The sequence below is a fragment of the Bison bison genome, unplaced genomic scaffold (genome assembly GCF_000754665.1).
Source record: "Bison bison bison isolate TAMUID 2011002044 unplaced genomic scaffold, Bison_UMD1.0 scf7180017864299, whole genome shotgun sequence".
NCBI lineage: Eukaryota > Metazoa > Chordata > Mammalia > Artiodactyla > Bovidae > Bison > Bison bison.
Window position 1 is genome coordinate 4309535 of NW_011494871.1, and position 18989 is coordinate 4328523.

The 18989-nt window shown below is 43.7% G+C and overlaps 1 long non-coding RNA gene across 1 annotated transcript; it reads left to right on the plus strand.

The window, feature by feature from the left end:
* The first annotated feature begins 696 nt into the window (after nucleotides 1-696).
* LOC104996832 lies at nucleotides 697-11625 on the plus strand. Its single transcript, XR_826252.1, has 2 exons — nucleotides 697-792; nucleotides 10602-11625. It is a non-coding gene; the product is annotated as an uncharacterized LOC104996832 (long non-coding RNA).
* Nucleotides 11626-18989: the final 7364 nt, after the last annotated feature.

An 18989-nucleotide genomic window follows, 5' to 3' on the forward strand; every position in this document is an offset into this window, starting at 1 on the left:
CCAGACAGGATAAAATTTTCCTGAAATGCCCTATGAGGCAAAGCCCTCAGATCACATCAGTAGGATATATTATTATTTTAAGGAGATGGAAGAAGGCTGTGTGGCGACCAGCTGCATTTAGTATTCCCGACAGCGAGGGGCTGGGCTGTGACCCCTGGTCTGAGTCCAGGGGTGAGAAGTGGGCAAGTTGGTCCGTGTTTCTGTTTTTCATCAGCCCATCAGTGGGCCCTCCCAGGATGGACCAGAAAGCATCCAGCTGCTGAGTTAGCTGAAGTGACATTTTCTGAAGATCTCACTATTAATAGGAGTGTATTAAAACATATGTAAGTTATGTTAATATAAAAATAGCCAGATATATCTGCTGAGGACTAAGAGGGTGGTGAAACAGTTTGAAAGAATACTGTTAGAAACCTGGAGGTAAATACGGAGAAACAGATAAAAAGGAGTTGAAGTTGAAGTTCTTGGTGGGTAGGGAAGGGTTGATGCCTTCAATTTTTTCTTCATTGTTTTTCTTCTTCATGGAAAGGATTTCTTTTTAATTTTTATGTATTCAAAACTATCAACCATTTAAGAACATTTTTAAAATTTGTCCCCCAATTTTGAAGTTTTATGCCTCTAAAGCTGTTCCTTTCCCAGAGTCACATATGTGGGATATATAGATTTTCAGAATATAGTGGGGTGATGACCTCTCAAATTTCTTCCTTTTTTTCCCACCAGGAAAGCGATAGAAGAGCTGCTGAAAGAGGCAAAACGTGGGAAAACAAGAGCAGAAACAATGGGACCAATGGGCTGGTAAGTACTTGAGTCATCATCCTAAAAATTTAAAGATATGTAAATATACATTAAAGAGAAAAGTTTGCATTAGCATGCAGAGGGAATGTAGAACCATGGGTGTAGAGGCGATCACCCAGAGACAGGTGGTGGAAGAAGAACACTGCTGAGTGCTGTGGCCAAGGAACAGTGGGCAGAGGGGTGCGGGCCAAGAACACCTGTCATGGTGTCAACACCCTCCCACCCATAAGTCCCCGAGAGATGGGTCTACCCGGCTGTGCCTGAGGCCACCAGAGTGCGAGTAATATTACGTCCGTGTTCGTTGTTTAAGAATTTCTGACTTAATTATAGTCCTCAATAAATTAAAATTTACTTGTAAAAATTCTAATTTTAAGTATTTTGGTTTTGTGACAATTCAGCTGTGTACAACAAAAGTTTAACCTTTGCATTTTTTTTTTTAACTAAACAGAGCTTGTTAAAACTTAATATAAACAAAGGAAGAATTTAACCTTAAAAACCACGTCTACTCTTCTAAGTGTTACTTTAGCAATAGCATTTGCATCCAATAAATATGCTGACTTAGATGTTTTATCTACAATTTAAAATTCACTCTAATGGAGTGCTGTTAAACAGTGTAAAATGTAAAAATGGGATGGGAGTACAAGCTAGGTGTGTATGGATTTGACTCTTACAAGAACAGGGCCTACATCAGATACAAACCAAGGTTAAAGTCAAAGAAACGGAGGGAAAAGGCAATTCGTAAAAATCAAGCAACATAAAATAAATGGACCTAAATGTGCCATATAGTAGACAGCTTAGCCACACACAGAGGAACTATTTCAGGTGATCTGTAAAACTTGACTGTATTTCCAAAAGACAGACAAGAACTAGAAAGAAACTTTAAATTGTTTCTCTAGTCATCACATTGTTAGTAATAATATTGATACTGTTATTCTGAAAATACTCTATAGTAGGATAAAGTGAGTAAGTAAATATTTGTTATAGATACTAAGGTTTTTAGTATAAAAGCTACAAATATAAAATTAAAGACATAAAAATCCATAACCCTAAATTTTAATTGGTAATACCATTATGAAGTTGTACTAGATTTTCACTTTAGAAGAGAAAGAAAGGGCTTCCCTGATGGCCCAGTGGTGAAGAATCCACCTGCCAATGCAGAGGACACGGATTCGATCCCAGGTCCAGGAAGATCCCACGTGCCATGGGGTAGCTAAGCTGGTGCACTGTAGCTCTGAGCCCACTCCCTAGAGCCCAGGAGCCACAACTACTGAAGCCCATCACCCTGGAACCTGAGTTCCACAACAGGAGAAGCCATGGCAATGAGGAGCCCGTGCACTGCAACTCAAGGGTAGCCCCTTTTTGCCACAACTGGAGAAAACCCACACGTAGTAACAAACACCCAACGCAGCCATAAATAAATAATGTAAAAAAGAGAGAGAGGAATAAGCTTTTCTACTCTGTCCACAGAAAAGCCCTAGAAACAATGACCTTCCACTCAGTAGCAGTGAGTACCCCCCAGTACCCGGAGATGGCATATAATACTACAGTGGTGTATACAAGGCCGTGTCTCACTGACAGGAGCCAGAGATCCTTAGAGAAATAACTGGCTGCAGATCCGAGGCTGAGCCTGCACGCGAGCTGGCACAGCCTCCTCACAGCCTCCAGCACCACCCGCACTCCCTGTGCCAACTGCACATTCAGGGAGTTCCCAGAGCAACCCTCAGCCTCAGTGATCTGCTAGAAAAACTCATGTAATTCACAGAAAGCTATTATACTTACGGTTACAGTTTATTACAAGGAAAGCATACAGATTAAAATCTGCCAAAGTAAGAAATGTAAAGGGCATGGTCTGGGGAGGTTCCAGACACAGAGTTGCTATTGCCCACCCCCCATGGAGTCAGGACAGTTACCACGACCCCCCAACCCTACGACCAGCATCAACCTATGGCAGTGTACTTGGCATTCTGCCAACCAGGGAAGCGACCCTGAGCCTCAGGTGTCCAAAGTTTTCACTGGAGTTCCTCTCTGTAGGATGATTGATAGATTGCTCACATGACTGATTTCAGTCTCTTGCCCACCAGTGCCCCAGTAACCCAGATCCCCACCCTGAATCATGTAGACTGTCTCTCTGGCATGGGCAGCCCTCACGGTCAGGTGTGGCCAGCTCCACCCCAAGCAGAGACGATTCTATCAGGTATGACGTTGCCTCCCAGAATTGATATTACCTCCCAGAAGCCAGGGCAAAGTCCAGACCACTCTGTGGGCAAGACCACTGTTTACTGTGCAGTCAGGACACACATAAAGCCGAGCCAGAAAACCTTATCATATCAGAAAGTAAAACTTTCAAAGACTACAGTAGTCAGGTCAGAAAGACTGGGAACCAACTTGAAAGGCCTCCTGGTAATTGAATCATCAAAAAAATAAAGCTGTAGTGGCAGAGATACCTAAAACATGTCACAATCTATAAGGTCATAACAATAATCACATCAGGAAACTCAGTGGTCCCTGTTGGACGATGCTAAGGAACCGAATCATTGTTTGTATAACTGATAAGCAATGAGAAAGAACCAAGTATTTATCCTTTTGCTTGTACAAATTATACATCAAAGTTATATAACAACTGATGAAAGAAAACTTCTTTATAGAATTGCAACTGTTAAATGTGGGACTGCAGAATAAGATTATCATCATTTGTATTCTCAACAACTCCATCATAAGACAATCTAATTTAAGAACAGACAAAAGATTTGAATAAACATTTCACCAAAAATGATATCAAATTGGCCAATATCTTTTCATTGGCATATGAAAAGATCCTCAAATCAGTTACTAGGAAAATGCAAATTAAAACCACAGTTTTTCACTACAAATGCACTAGACTGACTAAAATTTAAAAAGACGGACAGCAGCAGATAAAGAGGAGGATCTGGAATAACTAGAATGCTCACACATTGTTGGCAGAAATGTAAAGTCATACAGCCACTTGGAAAACAACTGGCAGTTTCTTACAATACGCACTCACAGAATTATTCTTCTAACCGCTGACCAGAGGATTGACAATGTAAGCCCACACACAAATCTGTCCAGTAATGTCCACGGCAGTTTTACTCGTGATAGCTCAAAACTGGAAACAGCCCACATGCCCATCAGCTGATGTGTGGGCACACCCTGGTGATGCCCATACATTCCATACTAGTCAGTAACACAAAGGAGCAGAGCTGCTGATAACACTGCGTGGATGAGTCTCAGACGCACTGCGCTCATGAAAGAAACCAGACTCAATACATGACACCGTGTGAGATTCCATTTATATGACCCGGAGAAAAGCCAGAAAAAGCCAGACCCAGAGGGACAGAACCCACTCATCGCTTGCCAAGAGGTGGGGGCCAAAGGACTGCATTTACTGCCCAGCTTTTCTGGGTGATGGAAGTGTTCTGCATCTTGATTGTTGTGATTATAACATGACTACACACATTCGTCAAGACTCATCACGCTGTTTACTTAAAAGGATAAATGTGATTCTGTGTAAGCAGACAGTAAATATGTCTGCTTATACAGAAGACAGACGTATAAATTTATGATTTAAAAATTTGATTATTTAAATGATTTAAAAATAAAAAGAATGTCATTATTCTACAATCCCTAGTGATAGACTGAATCTAGGCAAAGCTCTGTCTATGACTTGCTAAATCTATCAGATGAGAAGCTGATGGGGAACCTTCTGATGAGTGGATCAGGCTGATGACACTGGACTCATGCATCGATCCTTATACCACAGAAAGGTGCAATAGGAAGAGAGTACCACCACTTATGAGACATCCTTGTAAAGAACCTGAATCTGATCAAGTCTCTAGTGAGAACTACTAGTTGGCAGGAAATAGAGGTCAGAGGAACATACTCAATGACTGTAGAGATAAAATTACAGAAATGAAAAATATGAGGAATTCTACAGGACAAACAAACCAGTTTCTTAAACAAATGAATTCCATGGCAAAAAGGGAGGAGGAGTACCCCATGAATTAATAGATCTGAGACAGCTCTAAGTGTAACCTTGTCTGCATTCTTATCCAGACTCATTGAAACAAAGGTATGTAATGATAGAAGGAATTGATGTGGACTTCTGTTTAGCTGTGATTATAGTACTGCTATTATTTTTTTAAGCTGTTATCTTTCAGAAATCCATTCTTACGTTTTTATGGATGCAGTGATATAATGAACTGCAAAGATCAAGTGTGGATCAATCTGTATGTATGTAATCATTATAGCAGATACCCAAAAGGAGCAACTGGTCAACTACTGGTGGGCGGTGGTCTGCTTTTCTAAGCATCTAGAAGGTTTTTACATTTGCTCTAAAATTTAAAATAGAATTAGAGCAAGTGACACTCTTTTTTTCCTCTTGGATATTCCGTAAGAGAGATCTCAAGTGAGGCAGTTGAGCTGTTGCCAGAAAGAGATTGCTGAACTAGAGAAAATGCAAGTGGGATGAACTTTTTTTATAGCATAAAGAAAGAAACCATTTGGTGCTATGTACTTCCTTGGACATATTTCAGCAAAAAGAATCTCTTGAGAAGCTGTTCTTGACAGACGCCTTAGAGAAACTGAAGTATTGGCCCGTGTGACTTCCTTTCAGTCAACATAAAGGAATTTATAAGCACAAATTTCAGAAATTTGCTCAGCTTCACGTTCTACAAAGCTGTATTTATTTGGTCCCATTCACTTTGGCTGATCCTAGCCCAGTGTAATAATCGAGTCCAGTGCCCGGGTAACTTCCGCCTTAGACATGGAGAGGCTTGTACTTTGCTACAAAAAGTCCCAAAGGTTGGATTTGACAGAAAACGATTCTCCAGTTTTCGTAACGCAGTTGTTTTAAAGGGAATGATATTTTGGGTGCTTTTCTGTTTGGCTTGGGGTCAATCTGGTGACATGGGTGAGCACTCCTACATTTTCTGATATTTTATGTCAGTAGCGAATCATTTCCCCGGCCTTGAGCCAGTCACGCGGTGTCTTGATTCATTTAAACGTCTGAGGGAACCAGCACTGCCCCTCCTCGTCCTGGGCCCAGTGGTTGTCGTCTGTTAGCACACAGGACGCTGGGCATCCCGCCCCTGCCTCCTGCGTTCACCCCGCTTCCTGCCCGGTTAGGAAAGTGGGTGGGGAGCCCCGAAGGAGCGACCGTCAGCTCACATGGTGGCGGAGACGACCTGTATGGCTGAGGGAGCAGGGGCCCAGGGGCCGTGCCCTGTCGTACGTTCCAGAGCCCCCGCTGCGTGCCCTGTCGTACGTTCCAGAGCCCCCGCTGCTCACACCCCTGCTCTGACCCTCTCCTTGTCCCACCTTCTGTCCCTCCTGGCCATCGCCTCAAACACAGGCAGCCTGGGATGTATTTTTGCTGCAGGACCTAGCATAATGCCTTACACATGAAAGAGCCTCAGATTTTTAGAAATCAATACTGCAGATACAGATGCACATATGTGTTGGCTAGTCATTACTTTTAGGTGTAGTGTTGGAGGCGGAGTGTATTGAAAACCTACCTCATTACAGAAAAGCTGTCAGCACACTGGTCGCCAGGGCTGCTCCCTTTGGGACAGATGCACAGAAGATGGTATGTGGCGTTGGGTAGGCTCGGAACACCAGCCCTGTGGGAGCCCAGGTGAGTCTGACACAGACAAGGACAGGGGCACAGAACACCCTGGACACATGTGACTTGGAGATCTATGAAGTGCATCAGGCCATGGGAGATAATGGTGGTTCTTTCTCTGTTTAGGGAAGCAGGGCCTTGGGGTCAGGGAGGCGTGCTCCATGCATTGTACCCTGATCCAGTCCTTTGTTTTGCTGCCAAAGCCCTTCCCATACAGCATTTTATTTTCCATTCTGCACCTCCTTTGCATGCTCTCAGATGTACGTCTGAGGTAACAGCCACAGAAAGAAGCCCAGCTACAATCCCCACAGCCCAAGGAGCCAGGTGATCCTGGATCTTGAGCCTGCAGTTGGTAACAACTCAGCTCGTCTAAGGCGCCACAGTCACCATAACCGCCCACGGTGCCACAGGTGCTAATCTGGCAATCAAATGCCTCAGTCACCTGAGAAGTTCTTGTAGAGTGTTATAATCCCTATAGCTGCACTGCTCATCCTTAATTACTCTGCATTACTCGCAAGCATACAAAGAAAAGTGCAGAATGGAAGATAAAATGCTGTGTGCCTGCATGGGAAGGGCTTTGGCAGCAAAACAAAGGACTGGATCAGGGTACAATGCATGGAGCCCGCCTCCCTGATCCCAAGGCTCTGCTTCCCTAAACAGAGGAAGAACCACCATCATCTCCCGCGGCCTGACGCATTCGCAGATCTCCAAGTCACGTGTGTCCAGGATGTTCTGTGCCCCCTCCTTGTCTGTGTCAGACTCACCTGGGCTCCCGCACGGCCAGCGTCTCGAGCCCACCTGACGCCACATACTATCAGCTTCTATGCATCTGTCCCGAAGGGAGGACCCCCCCTGCTGGCTACTAACTGGGGTCGTGCCGGAAGGATGGAACCAGAGCCCTGGTTCCCGTCCAGGCTCCATACCCTCCCAGCTCAGGACCCACAAGCGTGCAGCCTCCTGTACATCTGTCAGAGAAGCGATGGCGGGAGAGACGGAGGGAGGCGACGCTGGTGACAGGAATTACCCGTCAGCATGGTCTCCACCCTCCTGGTTCTCACTGGCGAGTGGTCACGTACCACTTATTCGATGGGTCACATTCATGAAAGTCTTTTAGAAATTGACATGGCAGCTCTACGTCTGCAGAGTGTTGGATATTACTACCTCTGTCCAAAGTATTAAAATCAGAAAGAAAAAAAAAACATTTATCTTCCCCCTGCTGTTCTCTGCACTTGTTTGAAACAAGGCTGTCATGAAAAACAAAACAAAACAATCATGAAAAACAGTTGACTGTTTTTCATGAGTGGAGTCTGATTACTGCCAGGAGAAAGTGCCTCATTTTTGTGAAGGACGTTCCATAGCACGCCTACTTGGGAAATGGGGAGAGCAGGCTGAAGAGCTGACACTCCTGGCCTCAGTCCATCTCAGTCTCTGCCAGGGCAGGCGAGACCCCTCCTCTCAGGCTCTGCATCAGCAGCTTTGAAAGCAGAAGGAAGTTGCTTCACTTTTTGGTTTAACATGGATAGAACGCCAGGTCTTGAGTCTGACACTGCTGTCATGGGTACTTTCTAAAGCAGTTTTAACACATCTCATTCTATTTATAGAATTTCATGTCCATTTATGTTGTTAGCACCTTAAATCTGGCTCTCCCCACGTGAGCTAGTATAACTTTCTAAAATCAAAAATGAACCAAAAATAAGAGTAAACAGCCAGGGTGAGAAGGTTGACATTGTGGGGTCACAGCTCCGCAGCTGCACACCCCGTGGCCCCCACCCTCATCCCCGGCACAGCCAGTGACAGAGCCGCTGCAGACGCGCCCAGCAGCCAGGCCTGTGCCCACGCCCCAGGGCTCACGCTTTCCCCGCAAAGCTGACATGGAAGAGGCTTCAGGACAGTTGAGGATCTAAGACTAGCGTATCGTGTCATCTCAAATACAGAAAAAAGTGGCACTAAAAGAGCTGAGACACAAGAAATCAGAGAGCAATGAAATAATTTCCTAATGTGGTGAAGGAGAGAACGGTCATTTTCCAAAGGGTCAACAAACGTAGAGAACATGAGACACTCCAAACAGGAAGGGCCCTTTGAGATCACACATCACTCCAGCCTCCAGTGTTATTGTATCTGAGGAGTACCTATAGATGGAGTTTACGGGTCATTAGGAAATGCAGATAACAAGCTCAGAGGTCATGCCCACTGGCCCACTGGCTCTGACATCAGTGGAGAATTGAGGTGTCCTGGAGAGTGAAGCTTGCAGATATAGAAGCTTAACCATTTTAAGCACCAAAACTTTAAAACTGTAACCATTTTTATGAACATTTCTGTAAAATATCTTATTTTTTTCTTGATGGCTCAAGGTTTTTTTTTTTTAATAATTTTTTTTTCATTGAGAGACATCAGATATTCTGCTATGTTCTTAATTAACTTACTATCTCAGGTGATTTGAGACTTAGTCGTCTTGAGTTTCCATCCTGGACAAATCCTGAATATATGAATTTGAGTGCTATATATATTCTCTTTCATGAAAGGAGAATGAACAGTAATAACATTACTTTACATTATTACTATAATGAATAGTAATAAGAAGCGTCCACAGTCCCTTGTTTAAAGCCCTCAGATCCAGAAAAGTTTCTTAGAAAGGTACCATAGCACAGACAGCGTGCACGACAAGTACCCCCATGGTATGTGTTCAGCACACAGTCATGTCCCCAGCAAAGCAAATGAATGTTACCCCAAAGGGGACACATACTAGAAATAAGTGCCCAGTGTCAGATTAGGTCAGGTCTGGCTGCCAAATAAGTTGTGTCCAAAAAAGGAACTTGGTTTTCAAATTTTGGAATCATGCATAAGAAATCACAGACCCACAGGTACCATTTATCAGGAATTTGCTCTATGCCAGGCACTGTGCTAAGTGCTTCGTGGGTTATCTCACTCAACTCCTGCAGTAGATGGGTGATTCTGTTAACAAATAGAAAACTGAAGCACAGAGGTATCTGGTAACTCTCAGGATTCCAGAGCCAGTGAAGCCGAAGGGCTAGGGTATGCACCAGAGCAAACCTCTACTGAGTGCCTGTTACCTACCAGGCATTGTTGCGAGCGCACATTCAGCCTCCACCAACCTGCCCTCTAACTCGGTCACTATGATGGTCCGCATTTAACAGAGAATGGGCAACAGGGAGATGATCTGACATGCCCAAGGTCCAGTCTGATAGTGTGACCCCAGAGCACATGTGTGCACCGTGTTGTATGAGTTCGTTGCAGAAGAAAAACTGGTGATGAGATTCAGCAAAATTAATTACTATGTTACAGACCAGAGCTCAAGGCCGAGAGAGAGGTTCAAGTTTTCACTGTGTGCGGTTTTTGTTTGTGTAGCCAAATGAAAGATTGGCTACACCTGAAAAACAAATACTGCATATGTAAATATGTGTCAACATGTAAATTAATGATATGATCAGTGACATCCTTCCTCCTGGGTGAACTTGAATCATGAAGCCCCTGAAATGTACATGGCCCAGAAGTTCGCCTGGAGGGGAGATGTGTGGCCAGAGCTCCCTGGCAAAGCAGGGTTCTGAAACAGAAAGTCCTTAATTAGCAACTGAGTTTTTCAGAGGGTAAAAGGTGGTTATTGCATTTTAATAGACTCTTTAGATTATTATTTTTTATTTCTAGGGTAGATCATGTAGATCCAGTATTGAGGGTATAGCAGGAGATACTTTTTTTGTTCCTCACAGAGGGATTTACCCTTATTCTTTGATATTTAAAAGCAGGCCACCATAAACATAAACCTGCATTTTGAGTTAACGCCTAGTCAAATCAGGTGTAATGGTAAAGGGGATAAATGACTCAGGAATTTAAAAAAGGAATTAAATGACTCGGGTGATGTGTGTTGTGGTCAGTACCTGTACACACATTGTGTGTATTCCTTGGCTTAATTAGTCCCAGCCTGGAAGACAGGGTCAAGGTCTAAAGACAGGGTCCAGCCAGTCTGTCTGGCAATCTCAGTGTCCTGGGTTTTCCCCCTTGTACTCGGAGTTTACACTAGGTGGCATGCAAGGAAAGCTGAACAAATTCAGAAACTTGACTCCGGGGAAGCAAGATTCTTTGGCACAGGCCCTGATGGGAGGGTTCGGCTCTGGAGTCCACATTTGATTTGTGGTTGTTCTCTCTTTGCCCCCAGGATGAAGTGTCCTCTTGCCGGGACAAATAAAAGATTTCTAATTAACACAATTAAGAACACCCTGCCCTCCCACAAAGAGCAAGACCATGAACAAAAAGAAGACAGCAAGGAACCAGCGAAAAGCCAGAGCCAGAAGGAGGAAGGGCGCCAGAAGCACCGGTCTCACCCATACAAGCACAGTGTCCACACCCGGCGCTCACCGCCCGGGAAGCGGGGGAAGCGGGGTGGCCACGAGAAATCGCAGTCGCGGTCCAGCAAGCGGTGAGGTGGGGGCCCGGGGCCCAGCGAGACCCTCCCAGCGCCCGGGCCTGGGGTGGTGCGGAGACACCAGGACGGGTTTACAGCAGGGCCTCCGTCCTGACGGCGGACAGTCACCCGAGGCTCCACGAAGGAAGGAGCACAGCGACCTCCCGGCAGGTTTAAGCGGCTTCGGTGGTGTAATATACATTCGTCTGGGTTTTCTTCTGTCTTATTTGGAAGTTGGTTTCAAAATAAATCTAGAACTTACAAGTTTTTGGAGATTATTAAAACTAGTTCCAGTTTTTGTTTTTGTTTTTTGATGTGTTGCACTTGTGGTCTTTTCTCAGAATTTCTCAAAACAGGAAGATACTTGTCGATCCTATACTTTTTAGGGGTGATGATTTTAGAAACCTGGCCAGTGACCATATTTATGAAAAGCTGTAGCCCTTATTTACCCAGAAATTCTTGAGAGCTCTGCACCCATTGACCTTTAAATGAACAACGTAGGAAAATCTCAAAATCCTTTTGAATTTAGCGCCTCCCCCCACCATCAATAACCAGGGGTTAAAAAACTCTCTCTTCTTCCCTTGTGCATTTTCAAACTCATTCCTGAGATAGAACAATATGTACGTTTTAAGTGGTGCTTTTAAAAGAACCTTCAAAAGTTAAAATTCCTATTATTTTCGTGCTATGTCTTATTTAGCTAAAGACGTACGATGCCACTCTTAGGTGTTGTACAGTTGTTTCAGAAATCTGAATTTTAAATAAAAGTGTGTTTACAATGCTTTTTTCTGTTTTTTTCAATATCAGTGTGGCTCTGTTTTTAACATACAATTATCATTACTCACACCTGTATTCTTCCTTTTATACTCAGAAAAATGTCACCAAGCACGCTCTTCCCCCATCCACGAAAGGAAGAAGAATCTCTGTTCACACCACCCCCACCTCCCAAAGCATCCGAGCTTATGCCTGGCTGCTCCCAGATAATCACTTGACGCAGCCCTGCTTCCTGCTTCCCAGCAGCAGAAAAAAACCCTTTCTAAGTGCTAGAAAGGAGACCGTCCGCAAAGTCAGCTTCAGGGTGTTCAACAGACCCACTCTGCCCCCGCCACAGAGCCGCCCACCACACCTGTTCAGCCTGCTCTGAGTCCAAAGCTTGGGGCTTAGACCCAAAGCTTCTGCACAGCCCTGTTCCCCAAGAACCCAGCCTCACCCCCATGACTTTGTACAAACACCCTTTCCTCTCAAACACTGAAAAGGGACCGTTTGGTTCATATGACTTTATCCAAGTCCAGTTACACATTAGCCTGTATCATTTGTGCTAAATTTGAAATGTTTTGTATTTAAACATCTATTAGAGACAGCACAGAGTTGTGGTTTTTAAACACTGCTAAGGGAGAAGGCGATGGCACCCCACTCCAGTACTCTTGCCTGGAAAATCCCATGGATGGAAGAGCCTGGTAGGCTGCAGTCCATGGGGTCGCTAAGAGTTGGACACGACTGAGCGACTTCACTTTCACTTTTCACTTTCATGCATTGGAGGAGGAAATGGCAACCCACTCCAGTGTTCTTGCCTACAGAATCCCAGGGACTGCGGGGCCTGGTGGGCTGCCGTCTATGGGGTCGCACAGAGTCGGACATGACTGAAACGACTTAGCAATTAAGTAAAAGTTGAACTCTCTCATTTGTCTACGTGCCCTGAATTTAGAGCACACTGGCAAGCTCATTATTCTGAAAAAGGGGATGATCATGATAAGCATGTTCTTCCCCTCGACAGTAAAGGAAGTGCTTCAGCCTCATCACACTTATCTTTCTCAGACAGCTGTGTTAAAGGACAAGCATTCCTCAAAATCATTTTCCCCTTAAAAACCTCCACCCCACTTCAGAAATTTTTATTAGAGTCTTTAAAACTTTCATCAGGGCTTCCCAGGTGGCTCAGTGGCTAAAGAATCTGTCTGTAATGCAGGAGATGCAGGTTTGATCCCTGGTTTGGGAAGATCCCCTGGAGAAGGGCATGGCAACCCACTCCAGTGTTCTTGCCTAGAGAATCCCATGGGCAGAGGAGCCTGGAGGGCTACAGTCCATGGGGTCGAAAAAGAGTCAGACACAACTGAGTGACTAACACTTTCACTTTTCACTTTTCTCTGAAAAACCTATACACCTATGCTTTGATCTCTGATGGGCAAAATAGATCTCAGAGCTGAGAGGTTGTTCCTGGGTTATAATCCTGAATTCAGCTTGAATAAAATTTTTCATTTCTTTTCTAGATTGATTTTTTTAATTTTTTTAAAATTTATTTTTAATTGGAGGATAATGCTTTACAATACTGTGATGGCTTCTGCCATACAACAACATTAGTCAGCCGTAAGTATATACGTGTTTCCCCTCTTGAACCTCCCTGTCACCCCCTATACCATCCCAGATTGTTGACAATAAGCATACAATCCAATTCAACTGCAATTTTAAAACCTAGCAAGTTTTAACAAGTTTTCTCTAAAATTTAGATGGGACTGCAAAGGACCTAGAGTAACCAAAACCATTTTGAAAAAAAAAACAACACTGGAAGACTTGCTCTATCTCACTTCGAGGCTTATTATAAATTTACAGTAATTTGGAGAATGTGGCATTGACATCAAAATGGACAAACAGATCACTGGAACAGATGGAGAGTCCAGAAACCGACTGCACATGTATGTTACAATGACTTTTGACAAAAGCAAAAAAGTAAGTTGGTGGGGGGTGGACTTCTAGGATGACAGGATGAGGACTTCTGCAGAGGGGCTCCCAGTGAAAACTATCTAAGAAACAATTATTTAAAGTCTCCAGAAATGATACTAAGGGCACTGCAGCACATACACTTTTTTTTATAAGTCAACAAAGATATAGTAATAGTGATAGTCTGGTGTTTTAATCACACCCACTCCCTCCCCTCTCCCAGTTCAGTGGCACAGAAACCCCACTCCAGACTTGCGTGGCCTGGAACACAAATCTCGCTCTGCCCCCAGCATGTAGGCTGTTCTCCCAGAGGGCGGGATGCCAGCATTTCTCATCGTGTCCCCAGACACCCGTTGTTGAGACTAAGTTCCAAGCAAGAGTGGCCAGGAGATGAGGCTGCCTCCTCCCATCTGGTTCCCACTGGGACACAGACTCTATCGGTCACAAAGCCACTGGGAGTTCTGAGTCCCTGATCACCCTCGCCCCGGCTCATGAGACAGTGGTTCCACGTCAAGAAGACCTGAAGCCACTGCACCCACCTCTGCCTCCTGCTCAGTTCCTAAGGTGGGGGTATAACAGATAGAAGCACATCACTGTCTATATACCACTTCCCAGTTCCAGAGCCCTGGCTCAGAGATTTTTCTGGAGGAGGAAGCAGGCTATAAACAGATAGCTCCTAGCCTCTTCCCAGAGAAACTGACTTTGCCAAAGAACATGGAGAAGTTCGCGCGTAATGATGCATTCAAAAACTGGAGATTGTGGTGAGAAATAAGAGGATATTGGTAGATTTGTTGAAGACAGAGGCTAAACTGAAGACTCTTAGTTTGCTGTAGAGAACTTGGGGTGGGAGCGGGGCGCTGGGAGTAGCTCTCCTAGGATAATAACAAATATCAAACACTGATCTCAGGAACTATTTGGTTTAGTCTCTGGAACAACTGATGCCTTAGAGCATTGTTGAAAACAATAGAGCAATTATCCTACAAGTTGTGGAGCTTAACAGCTAGGTGCAATCAGGGGAAAAGACCGCCAAAAAGAAGCCCTGCCAATGCACTGTCATCCAGGGCAGCTGGGCACACTCAAGGCTGCACACCATTGGTTGAGAAGCAACATCAAAAGTTTGACACTCCATGTGTTTGTGTAAAATAGACTTCACTGAAATAAAAGTCACTAAACAAGCAATGGAGAAGGAAATGGCAACCCACTCCAGTATTCTTGCCTGGAGAATGCCATGGACGGAGGAGCCTGGTGGGCTACAGGCCACGGGGTCGCAAAGAGTCGGACACGACTGAGTGACTTCACTTCACTTTCACTTAAGCAATCAAGTAAATGGAAGCGGGGACCACAACCCAGAATTTCTATCCTAAACTATCTAAAATGTCCAGTTTCCAACAAAATGTATGAGACATACAAAGAAACAGAAAAACATGACTTACACATGGCGGGGGGGCGGGGGTGGTGGGTGGGGGAAGCCGACAACACAAATTGCCTGTGAGAGTGACCAGATGTTGGATTTAACAGTTAATGGAGACTTCAAGTAGTTATAAATACAGTATGTTCAAATAACTAGTGGAAACCATGGTTTACAAAATAAAGGAAGGTATGCTGACAATGTTACATCAAATAGCTCGTACCAATAAAGAGATACAAACTTTTAAAGAACCAAATAAAAATTCTGGACTTAAAAAGTACAATTGAAATGAAAAATTAACTAGAGAGGCCCAAATTCTTGCAGAACAATTTACAAACCTGAAGTTGACAGAGACTTTGCAAGCCAAAGAACAAAGAGGAAAAAAAGAATGAAGAAAAATGAACAGAGCCTCAAGAAATGTGGAACGCCATTAAGTACATCAAGATACATGTAAGAGAAATATCAGAAAAGGAGAAAGAAAACATATGTGAAGATATAATGGTTGAAATCATTCCTAATTTATTGAAAACACTAATCTACACATTCAGAAAGCTCCACAAATTCCACAAAGAAATCCACAGATAGACATGTGACAGTTTGAAAAAAAAAGGCTGAAAGGCAAATACAAGGTGAAAATCTTGAGGTGGCAAGAGAAAAAAGACTTTCCATTTGTAAGAAATTCAATAAAGATTAGCAATTGACTTCTCATCAGCAACAGTAGAGGGCAAAAAGCAATGGGATAACATAATCCAAAGGAAAAAAAAAAACCTGTCAATCAAGAATCTGATATAGCAAAGCTATCTTTTAAAAAACAAACAAACAAAAAAAGAAGACAAAACAAAGACATTACCCAATAAACAAAAACTTAGCATGGTCGGAGGATATAAATCTTGGCCCAAATAACAATTTTCAAGTAACTCAAAAAAAAAAATTGAGTTTGTTTTTGGCGCACACAGTATAATTTTTTCACCAAAAGCAGTGACCCCAGAGGGTAATTTGAATTCACATAAATAAACGAGCACTGGTAAATGTCACATAAACCAAGTAGAGAGTGCTTCACCTATTTTAACTAAAAAGTCTCAGTAAAAATGAAGGTTCAGTTCAGTTCAGTCGCTCAGTCGTGTCCGACTCTTTGCGACCCCATGAATCACAGCACACCAGGCCTCCCTGTCCATCACCAACTCCCAGAGTTCACTCAGACTCACATCCATCGAGTCAGTGATGCCATCCAGCCATCTCATCTTCTGTTGTCCCCTTTTCCTCCTGCCCCCAATCCCTCCCAGCATCAGAATCTTTTCCAATTAGTCAACTCTTTGCATCAGGTGACCAAAGTATTGGGGCCTCAGCCTCAACATCAGTCCCTCCAGTGAATATTCAGGGCTGATTTCCTTTAGGATGGACTGGTTTGATCTCCTGCAGTCCAAGGAACTCTCAAGAGGCTTCTCCAACACCACAGTTCAAAAGCATCAATTCTTCAGTGCTCAGCCTTCTTCACAGTCCAACTCTCACATCTATACATGACCACAGGAAAAACCATAGCCTTGACTAAACAGACCTTTGTTGGCAAAGTAATGTCTCTGCTTTTCAATATGCTATCTAGGTTGGTCATAACTTTCCTTCCAAGGAGTAAGCGTCTTTTAATTTCATGGCTGCAGTCACCATCTGCAGTGATTTTTGAGGTAGTGCATCTCAAATGGAAAAGTTATGAAACTAATACATGACACATGAAACAGTGTGCTATTTTTATAAATCCAGTGTTAAAACTTTTGTTGGGCTTGGGGGAGAGGTTATTTCAGGTAACTGAGAATTAGATGCATACTTTGTAATAGAGTGAATACTTTCCTATTCTGAGAATTATTATGTTTTTAAATGGTTTGAAAAAATAAGACAACCAAGAGTATGCAAGAGAGACCATGTGGGCCTAGAGTCTAAAACATTTATATAGCTCTTTACAGAAACCATTTGCCAACCTCCATTTAAACATTTTAGCTTAAAATATGTATATATACATTTTATTCACTTACATAAGGGGGCTTCTCAGATGGCTCAGTGGTAAAGCATATGCCTTCAGTGTAGGAGATATGGGTTTGATTTGTGGATTGGGAAGATTCCCTGGAGAAGGAAATGGCAATCCACTTCAGTATTCTTGCCTGGGAAATCCCATGGACAGAGGAGCCCAGCAGGCTACAGTCCATGGGGTCACAAAAGAGACATGACTTTATGTAATTATAAAATATAGTAAAAATACATCTCTATTCTCCTCTCTTAAATTATTTGAAAAGCAATTGAATGAAACAATATGTATTTTTGATCCTGTAACATATAGAAGTGTAATAATTTTGCCAATAACAACATAGATGAGGTGAGTGAGCACACAGCTAGGTTGACCTAAAACAACAACATAAGAGTTGTTCTTGAATTCATAAGAATGAATCAAGAAAATCTGAAATGATCAATGGGAAGGTTGATATAACAAAAGCTATAAATATACTTTTAGTCAGCACCAGTGCCACATGCTCAGTTCTGAGCACCAGACCAGGCAAACTTGGTCCCAAGAGCTGTAAAATGATGGGGTGTCAGGGGAGGCCTGAGAATGGGCATTTGCAGCCACTCCAAGGTAAAGTGGACCAGCACACACTCACCCATTCATTCCTGCAGGTCCCTGAATGCCCTGTACCCGTCCTGGGAAGAGACGTCTTACATAAACTGGGGGCTACTCTCCACAACGGGAGACAAGCTAGAGTCTGGGGTCCCCATAGACAAAGGGCACAAGATAATGAATGACACTGATGGCTGAGGACAAACCTCCCCAGACAGAGTGAGTCCACCTCCCTGAGGTGAAGCTCAAGGTCTGGGACCAGGGACAGATGGGATGAGCTGTCAGAGCAAGTCCAGTAATAGTCCATCTAAAACCCAGACACACATGACCCAAGAGAAAACAGTACCCTCGCCATCAGGGGGCCTTGTTGGGCACTGACTGCCCCTGTACAAGACCTGATTGGCTAGGGCCTTATTCGACCATCCAATCGGCCTGTAATACCCCCATTCTTCACATAAAGAAACCCAGTGGGGAATGCAGGATGGTACAGATTGTTTTGTTGCTCTTTAGTCATTAAGTCATGCCCAACTCTGTGACCCCATAGACTGTAGCCCACCAGGCTCCTCTGTCCATGAAATTTCCCAGGCAAGAATACTGGAATGGGTTGCCATTTCCTTCTCTGGGGATCGAAGCTGAGTCTCCTGGATCTCCTTCATTGGCAGGCAGATTCTTTACCACTGCATCACCAGGGAAGCCCCACAGGACCTCAGGGCAGTAATGAAGCCCCTGAAGAAACACATCCAACAGTCCCTAATCCCTACACCCTACTGGCCACTCTCCATCCACCAGGACCTGGTATTCTGTGTTAAGATTTATAAGATGCCTTCTGGGGCTTCCCTGGCAGTCCAGTGGTTAAAACTTTGCCTTCAGATGCAGGGGTTACAAGTTTGATCCCTGGCCATGGAACTAAGATCCCAAAATGCCTCTAGAACAACAACAACAACAAAAAAAAAAACCTGAAAAAAAACAGATGCAATATTGTAACAAATTCAATAAAGACTTTAAAGATGATCCACATCCCCACCAAAAAAATCTTTTTTAAAAGCACTTTAAAAAAAAGACACACCTCCTATATTCCATTTGCCCCAAAGTCACACAGAATTTTTGCTTTTGAGTGGCAGGACCCAAAGACACAACAAAAACAATATTCCAGACAGTACTGCTCCAAGAATTCAAAAATTCCCTCATCATCTTTGGGGAAACAGCTAAAGGCCTAAAAGATCTACATCTGAAGGAGGGATCCCCTCCTCCAAAACGTAGACATCAGTCTGATCGCCAGGCCTACTAAGGAAGCTTCCGATAAAAAATACTGTAACCACCCCCAAACCACCTAGCCAATAAAGTGTATGAAGTGTCCAAGAAAAGGGTTCAGATATCACAAACCAGGATCACTCACCTGGCAGCATTCTCAACAGAAGGTCAGGGA